Below are 10,299 nucleotides of genomic sequence, written 5' to 3'. Positions count from 1 at the left end.
AAAAGTAAACAAACTTAGGAAAAGGTCTATGTGCAAATCAGATCCAGCTATGTGACTGGGCTCACTGCATCATTCCTGTAGATTATTCATTATTGTTATTATTATTATTATTTATTAAAATTAAAAAGCAACTTGGACACGCAAGAACAAGTTGAAGACGCAGGTGGAGACAAGGTGGGCTGGTTTTTTTTGGTGATTCATGAGTAAGGCTACATTGTAGTCATGGGTATTTTTAGTGAGTCATGGACAGGTCATGGGCAATAAACAAAAATTCACGGCCTGTGACCTGTCCATGGCTTATATACTATATACCCCTGACTAAAACCTGGGGAGGGGGCAGGGGTGCTGCAGGTGTTCATGGGGAGCAGCCCGGGTGGTGCCGGATGTTCTCAGGGGGGTGGCCTGGGGTGCTGTGGGTACATGGGGCTGGGGTGCAGCCCAGGACCCCCACTGGTGCTGGTGGGGGAGGCAGGCAGCGGCGTGTGGCCCAAGCATCCTGTTGGTGCTGGAAGGGGTGCGGTTGGTGGGGCTGGCAGGCTCTCTACCCGGCTCCTTGTGGCTCCCCGGAAGCAGGGACATGTCTCTCCCTCAGTTCCTAGCTCTGTGCACTGCCCCCACCCCAAGTGCTAGTTCCGCAGCTCCCATTGGCCAGGAACCGGCAGCTAATGAGAGCTGCAGGGGTGGTGCTGGTGGGCAGAGGCAGAACATGGAGCCAGGAGCTCAGGGAGAGAGGGACATGTCCCTGCTTCCGGTGAGTCCCCCAACGTACCCGCCACCCAGAGCCCTTACCCCTTCCCGCATCCCAACCCTGAACCCCCTCCCACACCCAAACTCCTGCTATTGCTGAGGGAGTGGGGGGCGATGGCCTGAGACTGCCCCAGCAGCGGCCAGTGTGGCTGGCTCAGGGGCTGCCTGAGTTGCTCAGGTGGCCTCCGGGCCAGCTGCACCAACCGCTGCAGAAGTCCCAGAGGTCCCAGAAAGTCATGGAATCCTTGACTTTCATGACAAACTCACAGCTTTAGTCATGAGCATTTTCTCTAAGAACTTTTGATATATACATATGAGATTAATCCATGACCATTTTGATATATTGTATATCTAATTTCTCCTGTTCTTCAACTCAGAGGCCCCAATACTGCAAACACTTGACTATGTACTTAGATTATGTACTTAGTTCTTTGATTAACTGGTCCCTAAGTCAGGAAAGCTCATTTCTTTTCCTTGTCTATGAGAAATGCCTACTTTTCCCATTGATTTGTATTTCATTTATGGGTCTCTAACAATGATCACATTATTGGCAGACCCCATCTCACTTTCCCATCCTCCACCAAAAAAGAATAAACAGAATGGTTGTACAGTTTAAAAATCTGGAACTTGCCCTTATGAACTTTAGCTGTTAGAAACTCTGTTCCAACATTTCTTAAGAGGAAACACAAATCTGCCCATTTTAATGTAATTCCTATTGCCCTTAAGTCTCTTCCTTCTCTCTAGATAAATAAAAAGATTAATTCTCCCACACTCCTGAAGCTCTGCTAGGCTCTAAATTAGATCAAGCTGGGAGTTTTCCTCATTACAGCAGTTCGCCCCTGCTGACAGAAGGACTCTTGTCTCTGTCACTTGTTGGCTGCATGTCTGCTTGTCCTTACAATTAAATTGTAAATCCCACATGATCATCATTCAGCCAGGAAGAACAGTCTATTTGGGCTTTTAACATATTTTTAAAGATAAATTTATATATATATATTACTTCTGGACAAACACTGATGCTGCTAATAAGGTTTTAGACAGAGGAAATATATAGCACTGGAAATACAGTGGAAGCTTTAATTTTCAGATTGTGCTTATTTCAGCAAAAAGGCATCTCAGCGTTCAAATATGTTGGGTAGTCACTTGAGTTTCCTGGTCCTTTCCGTTTGTGTAGGATCATTGTTTTCTCTAGGCAAGCATATTCTGCTGCTCCACTTTCCAATATTTTATTTAGTTTTTATATCTATAAAACCTTCATTGGTGTCCACGCTAGACTCTGGGCCATCCAGCTCATAAATTAAAATACACTATTACTAGAATGCAATACAAAAGCCTGACCATATCACCTGGACATACAATAAAATAAATATCCACCAGTGAGTATGAGGTTAGTCACTAAACCCAACCTCCACCACCTCAACCAGAAACCCACCCCATCCCCAAAAGCTTAGGGAATAAAGATGGGCAGTGTGTCAGGAAGGTTGACAAATCCCAGTTCTGTCTTACCATAGTTGGGAAGCAAGTTTCAGAGCTGAAGGCCCCTCACACTGAACACCCAGCCAACAGCACCCTCCTTTTTATACTGAGGGAGTTCAGGCTTGAGCAACTTTGCTCATTACAGCTGCAGCATTATGGCCCAGGGAGAGAGGTGATACCTCAGGTCATTTAAGTCTCGAACCATTTATGACGTTATAGGTTAATACTTTGAATTCCTCCCAAGATCTTACTGGAAGTTAGTGAAGACTCCTGAGCACCAGTGCAATGTACTTCTGATGTGAAGTGAAGTGCTGGAAGCTCCATTTCTTTCACTGCAAACTAGACTAGACAAAATAATAATAAGCAGTGCACCACATGCAACAGAATTATTGAATAGTCTCAAGGTGTAACCCCCTGTAGATTGGTGTGGATTATTGAGACAAGACAAGAGACAACTCTTTTTGTCAGGTGAAGATAAAAAAAAAAGTGCTCTTGGCCTTAGCTACTCCTTGAGCATCCAGGAGAAGTTGAGGCTCTGACAGCACAAGTAGGTTGCACACCTGTGTTACAAATGGCTATCTCAGTCCCTCAGTCTGGAGGCCAGTGTAAGTTCGGCCTACTCTTACAGCTGCTTCTCTCAACCAGCCAAAAGAGAAGAAGCTGACTTTACAGTCTGTGGATGAACACAGATTAATAAGGTCATTTAACATCATTTTTCAATAGGTAAATATGCTAATGTAATGCTGACAGACCCTGTTGTCATCGGCCAGGATCAAACCTAGAGAGCTTAATGCATGAGCCTCTACTTCATGAGCTGAAAGACACATGTCTCTCGACCAAGGCTGTAGCAGAGTTATCAATCTCTAGAATCTAGATGGTCTGTGTGTCACTAGAAGGGGACAGAGTGCCACACCAAGCAGGCATGAGATGCATTCTTCTCCTAGCTAAGGAAGTATGTCCTGAGCTTCAGACTTCCCAGCTGATATCCTGGATGAGTCCCCACTTGTAACGCTGACAGACCCTGGTTGTCGTTGACTGGCTCAAACCTCTGGAGCTGAATGCATGAGTCTCTTGTGCATGAGCTAAAAGACGTGTTGCTTAGCCAAGGCTGTGGCAGGCTCAATCTCTAGCTGGTTTAGCCCACGCTAGAGGGGGGACAGAGTGCCACACCAAGCAGGCATGGGTTACACTAATACCATGCACAGTGACATAAAGTTCATAGTGCCTGTTGTACAAAAGCCAAACCACAGAATCAAATGGTCCTCCCTTTGCTCTCAGGAAAACTATCTTGGTACCTTTATAGGGTAACATCCTTAAACATGCCTCTGTTTAGAAAGATGCTAACAGACTGACTGGTCAATGTAGAGAGGACAAACCATATTACAAACTGGTATACAAAACTTCAGCAGTCAAGCCCTGTCAACAGTGGCCAAGGAAATTATCTTAGCACCTTTCTACCTCTTTTATCCCTGGAGAGGTGCTAAGAGGTTTTCCCTAGCCAATATAACACAGGGATTTTGCTTCCCACTAAGGGCACTCAAACCATATTCAGAAAATATTTCAGTCACTGAAGTGATAGACACACAAATAAAATAACTCACCGAAGTGTCTTGGAGAAAGATAGGACATTTGGTTGAAGCCAAATTCAAAACAAGTCCTATTTACAAATTGTGAGAAATTAAAAATAATGGGAGTTCATCTTTCAAAAATTAAGCTGTGTGTGTCCTAAAAATATGTGGAAACACTTTTAGGGTTTATGATTATGTTCTACTGTGCCCTCACTTATTATGAGAGATGAGCTGATGAGAAATCTGGCAATTTTTGAGTCAGCTAAGTATTTGTGACTATGAAAAAGCAAATTTACTCATCTATCTTTGAAACTCTGAACTAGCATATTCAATAATAACACATAGTTTATCTATGCCCAAATTCAGCAAAGCGTTTAGCGCATGTGCTTAACTTTAAGTACATACTTAAGTTCCATTGGGACTTGACTTCAGTGGGACATGAGCTCACACTGAATCACTTGCTTAAATGATTTGCTGAGCTGGATACATATTTCTGAAATGCAGCTATATCTGAAATTCATACGTGAAATTCAGATAGACAAAAAGAGGTGAAATATTAAAGCTTCATGATTTTTCCCCTCAAAATTGCATTCCAGTATCAATTTGCTCTGTTGATTATTGTACTTAACGAAGACTAAGCAAAAGGGTGCATAGGTTCAGGGGGAGTTCAAGGAGGAATCATTCCAATCTCATAGGTTTACTAACCACAGTCCTTCATAAACATGAAGCAAAATCAGCATATATAGTAAAAGTAATTGCTCATTTGAATTAAAAAAATTTCCCCATGCAACTGGTAAATTAACTGCCAGTATAAAGGCATTTTTTAAATTTAAGATGTATGTTTCTTACAACAGTTCTAAATTTAGATATCAGGATAAGCTTCTGGTGAAGTCCTAGATATCGGGACAAGCTTCTGGTGAGATCTACTAAGGTGCAGCTTAATCTCCCTGGTGAAATGTTGGAAGCTCCATTTCCTTCATTGAAAACTAGACTAGCCAAACACTTGTGAATATACAAGGAAGGACACATCTGATGACCTAATCACTTTTTTCTGCCTCGAGTGCCTATGATTCGATAAGAAATATGCCCCTTTACATGGGAACTTGGGTACTTATATGGCCCAAAACAATATTAAAGCTTTTTTCAATCTGATATTAGAGGATTGTGCTAGGCATCACTCATCTACTCTCTGATAAAGGTATGCATGTGTGTGTGTGTGGGGGGGGGGGCAAACAATAAAACCTCTTAGAGGAGGAGTATATTTTTTTTAAAACAACACAAAATAATTATTTAATCTCTAGGCAACTCAACCTGCTACCTCAGAATTTTGTGTTGCCTATATTCCTATGCAGCTTTATTGAATATAGGTTCTTCATTTTCTTTACACAGCGCACAGTCAACCTGTGGAACTCCTTGCCTGAGGAGGTTGTGAAGGCTAGGACTATAACAGGGTTTAAAAGAGAACTGGATAAATTCATGGAGGCTAAGTCCATTAAGGATGGGTAAGAAATGGTGTCCCTAGCCTCTCTTTGTCAGGAGAGAGATCACTTGATCATTATCTGTTAGGTTCACTCCCTCTGGGGCACCTTGCATTGGCCACTGTCAGTACATAGGCTACTGGGCTGGATGGACCTTTGGTCTGACCCAGTATGGCCATTCTTATGTTCTTAAAATTTTGTCCATGTAGCTCTCTCAAATTAACTATTATAGGAATATTTTTTTAGTTACCCAGAGCCTTCTGATTGCACTGGTATCACACATGTGAATCTTTTCGTAGAAGCTTAGGTTACCACAGGGACCGCACCAGCCTCGTCTGCTTTTTTATTTTGAATTGTACAAACCATGCAGTATGCAACAGCCTGGCTGAACAAAGGGATACCTTGGCACCTAAGCACAATTTCTAAACGTACACACATTAGAATCCCAGAGATCTATGACTCACCATTCTCTTTCAGAAAAGTTCTCTCTGATCCTGTTGGAATCAGGCATAAAGATAGTGAACACAAAGGGACCTTCAGCTCTTTGCCCATCTAGGTCTGGGTTTTCTTGGTGTTCTATAGGTCCCATCGCTGTGGTAGCCAGGTGCTTCCCAGGTAAATTAACATTTATATGGCAAGGTACTTGGCAGACTTCAAGGAGTCTTATGCTCTTCTCCCCTCTCTGGTTTAGAGAAACTGCTTGGGATATACATCTATTTTCCTTTCCTTCTCTCACATCATTGTGGTTATGGTGTGGAAACTTTGTCTAAGAGGAGGTGGTCTTGCAGAATGCCCTATTGGTGATCAGTCACATCTCTTCTGGAAGCATATTTCATACCTGTAGCCATCCAATTAAGAAGGGGGCTGGGAGACAGTGGAGGGATTTTATATCAGTGGTGATCTGCTCCTGCAAGCCTTTCCTGTTCAGGAGGTGGGCAGGAACTTCTATAAAAGTTGGAGCCTCTACAGTCCTTTTGCCTTCAGTCCCCTATACAGTGAGTTACAGTAATCCAGTCTGGCGGTGATGTGTGCATGACTCACTGAGGCCAGATTCTTGTCTTAGAGGAAGGAGTGAAATTTTCTAGCATGCTGGAGGTGGGAGAAAATATTTTCTGCCAGTAATGAAACCTGATTAGCTAGGCTTAGTAATGACTCCAGTAGGACCCACTTTGTGGCACCTTGACAAATAAAAGAGAAGTCTCCTTTGTCTCCATTTTCCTCTAGTTCTTTGAAACATTTCCCCACTTTGACTGGCATCACTTTGGCCTTTCCCAGGTTCAGCTTGAGCCAGCTGCTGATACCCTGTAGGCATTGTTACATCTTTTGGTAATGTTTCTAGAAACAGGCCCTTACTATGGAATAGTCCATCTGTGCGTCTTGTGTGTGTATGCTTCAGAATCTATGTGTGTGATCTCAATGATTTTACATTGGTGTAAATCCCTTGAAGTCTACTGAGTTACTCATATTTGCACAGGTGTTAATGAGGGGAGAGTCAGGTCCTGTTTGTTGAGAGGGAATGGGCTGACATGTGCCTCAAGTTGGTAGAATACTGGTTGTGAATAGGGTATTGAACAGTTATTTTCATTTTCATTTGATGGCAAAATTATTAGTGAACATATTTTTTCATTATTCTACCATCTCCACAGTTGATTGAAGCGTAGTTATTTTCACTGCCTGAAATGTATACAATTTTTGTTGTTGTTGTTCTTTCTAATAATATTATTGGCTCTTTTTCTCATTCACGCAACAAAAACACTAACCCAGAAAGCTATCCTTGCAACAAAGCCCAATGCCAACTCTGTCCACATATTTATTCAAGTGACACCATCATAGGACCTAATCACAGTAGTCACGCTATCAGAGCCTCATACACCTGCACATCTAACAATGTGATATATGCCATCATGTGCCAACAATGCCCCTTTTCCATGTACATTGGCCAAACAGGACAGTCTCTACGCAAAAGAATAAATGGACACAAATCTGACATTAGGAATCATAACATTCAAAAACCGGTAGGAGAACACTTTAACCTCTTTGGTCACTCAGGAACAAACTTAAAGGTGGCAATTTTGCAACAGAAAAGCTTCAAAAACAGATTCCAGTGAGAAACTGCTGAGCTTGAATTAATATGTAAACTCGATACCATTAACTTGGGTTTGAATAGAGACTGGGAGTGCCTGGGTCATTACACAGATTGAATCTATTTTCCCATGTTAAGTATCCTCACACCTTCTTGTCAACTGTCTAAATGGGCCATCTTGATTATCACTACAAAAGTTTTTTTCTCCTGCTGATAATAGCTCATCTAATTAGCCTCTTACAGTTGGTATGGCAACTTCTATCTTTTCATGTTCTCTGTATCTATATATATATATATCTTCTTACTATATGTTCTATTCTATGCATCCGATGAAGTGGGCTGTAGCCCACGAAAGCTTATGCTCAAATAAATTTGTTAGTCTCTAAGGTGCCACAAATATTCCTGTTCTCTTTATGGTTTAACTAGTCAATTAAACCAGGTTTATGGCTTTTTTTGCATTGTGGGAATAGTGCAAAGCAGCCTGAGCATGCTGGTGAATCCAGCTCATTAATTCTAAGTAGAGACTGGGCCTGGAGCTGAGGCTTTAATACCTCTAGACTACAGGTCTCTCTGCCTTTTTGGAGGAATGATTAACATGACTGTTGACAGTCACATATCTTGAATCCCACTTGTTTGACAAATATGTCTTATAGCCATAAAACATGATATTTCTTGCAGTTATCAAACAAGAAAAAACTAGTACTATTATCAACGGTTTCATTTTATAGTCAGTCTCTCTTCAGATTTATGACACTTCATCTCAAGGATCCAATGGCAGAAACAGTACCCAAGGGGCAAGGATCTAGGGGCAGGCCTACTTTGAACTACTACCCCAGTTTGTAATGATACAGGGCAGGGATAACCAGAGTACAGTATGTCCTGCTCATATTTCCTCCTACTCCTGACACACCTCTTATTCTTAGGGAAGAGAAGAAGATAGTATAGAGTCTACACTTTGGGTGTCCTCAGCTGTTGGCATAGGGCAGCTTTCAACCCTGCTCAGCCCGTAGCATGGCCCAACATAATTTTAAAATATAACTGCATGCTAAAGACAGTTGGGGTAACCCTAATATAAAAATACAGAATAAAAGTCATATAGTCCCTTTAGACCCAAAGGATGTTATGGATCTCAATCAATTAAGTTAGATAGGAATACTGTATCAGTTAGTAAGCCGCAAAATTAACACAGAAAGACATAGGTGCTGGAACTGGGGGTGCTGCTGCATCCCCTGGCTTGAAGTGCTTTCCATTATATACAGGGCTCACAGTTTGGTTCAATAGCTCTCAGCACCCCCACTGTATAAATTGTTCCAGCACCCATGCAGAAAGATCCCACTTACAGTGCTTTGTCTTCAGAATAAGGATTGCCTCCAAAGATTCTTTGGTTGCAGCTGGAGCAGAGTCCAGTTCTTCCCTTCCTAGAAATCTGAAAGCTTTCAAAAAATCCAGGGGCAGTTATAAAAATGCAGTTTCCTATTAAAAAACTCAGTATGCTATCCAAACAAGTTTAGAAAACTCTGGGGACTAAATATGACTACACAATTATCTGATTCCAGTGGAGGCAATATACACTCTGATATTAAGAAGACACCCGGGGATTTAAAACCCATTTTATCCAAAAAGAAAATCAGATTTGAAATATATTGGATTCGGGAAAAACTGTACTCAGCCAGTATCGCAAATCATTAATCTGGGTTAGAGATATAAGACAAACTCATGTTCTTTACTCCATGGGACTATCCAAAATCCAAGTTTTGGGAAAAATTTTTTTGCCACTATTGAGCATCGTGCTCACTGCCATGGGATCCAGGCCTCTGAACTCATACAAGTTCCAGATTTCTCTAAATTGAATAAAGTGTGACTACCCTGAGCCCTGGCTCAAGCCCTACATTCTAAATGTTAACATGGCTCCTTTGTGGTTCCCCTTGCTGCCGCTGCTTGTGCCCAGTGCTTGCTTACGAGCCAGAAGACTAGTATCAGGGGTATCCAAAGGGTTGAGGCGACCCCATATTGTCTAAAAATCCAACAGTGCAGCCAAACCTCTCACCCAGCAGCGCCTGCCTCCCCTAGAACTGTGACAGGCAGCACCACCACCAGCAGAGCACCTTGTTTCAATCCTCACTCCCCTGGGCAGCTGCTCTCTCTCAAACCGCATCCACCTGCAACTCAGCTAACTGTGGAAGCTCATTACAATATGAAGAACCTTGAGACAGTGGCTTTGAATATTAGCTATTCACACCTCAGTTCATTGTGGTCAGTCTGTGTTGCTTACTCTTAAAGTTATTTAAGTGGCTTGCTGGATGGACCCAGGGCAGGTACTATTATCACTCCTTAAGATGCTTTAAAGTAGGCACAAGACTGACTGATGATACACATCAACTCTGTCTCCCTGGAGGACTGAGACTGTTACCTCCTCAATCCATCTAGAGCCAGCGAGATTGAGGAGATATTTTAGTTCGGTCCAAAACTGGACTTCCATATGTCAGTATGCTGTAGAGTTCTCAAAATGCCTTTCAGCTGGGGCATATAAAAATGGATGTGTATCTCTTTCCACTTGCTTCCTGCTAGTAGAGCAGACAGACTACACTATCCGTTTTTACAGACTACATCTACAGTGACAGACTGAAAAGTGGTGGTGAACAGGAAAGGAAAACACAATCGTTAACACCTCTTCACTAGCACAAATCTGCTCTTTCACCCTGGAGATGGTGTTGTTGTATGCTGGAGATATGTGCCCAGGATGTGCTTGGATATGGTGCTACCAGTACAACACCCCCCTTTTCAAAGGTGAGAAACAATGGGCCGGGGGGGGGGGGCATTGTGGAGAAAAAATGAAGAAAGAGCAAAAGAGTTGGGAGAAAATGCAAAGAGCATATAGAAAAGAGAGAGAGGAAGGAGACTCATACACAGAACAAATGTTGGGGCGAATCCTCTGTTCTTTCAAGGT

The sequence above is a fragment of the Dermochelys coriacea genome, chromosome 2 (assembly GCF_009764565.3).
Source record: "Dermochelys coriacea isolate rDerCor1 chromosome 2, rDerCor1.pri.v4, whole genome shotgun sequence".
Classification (NCBI taxonomy): domain Eukaryota; kingdom Metazoa; phylum Chordata; order Testudines; family Dermochelyidae; genus Dermochelys; species Dermochelys coriacea.
Note: the sequence above shows the minus strand (reverse complement) of the source record.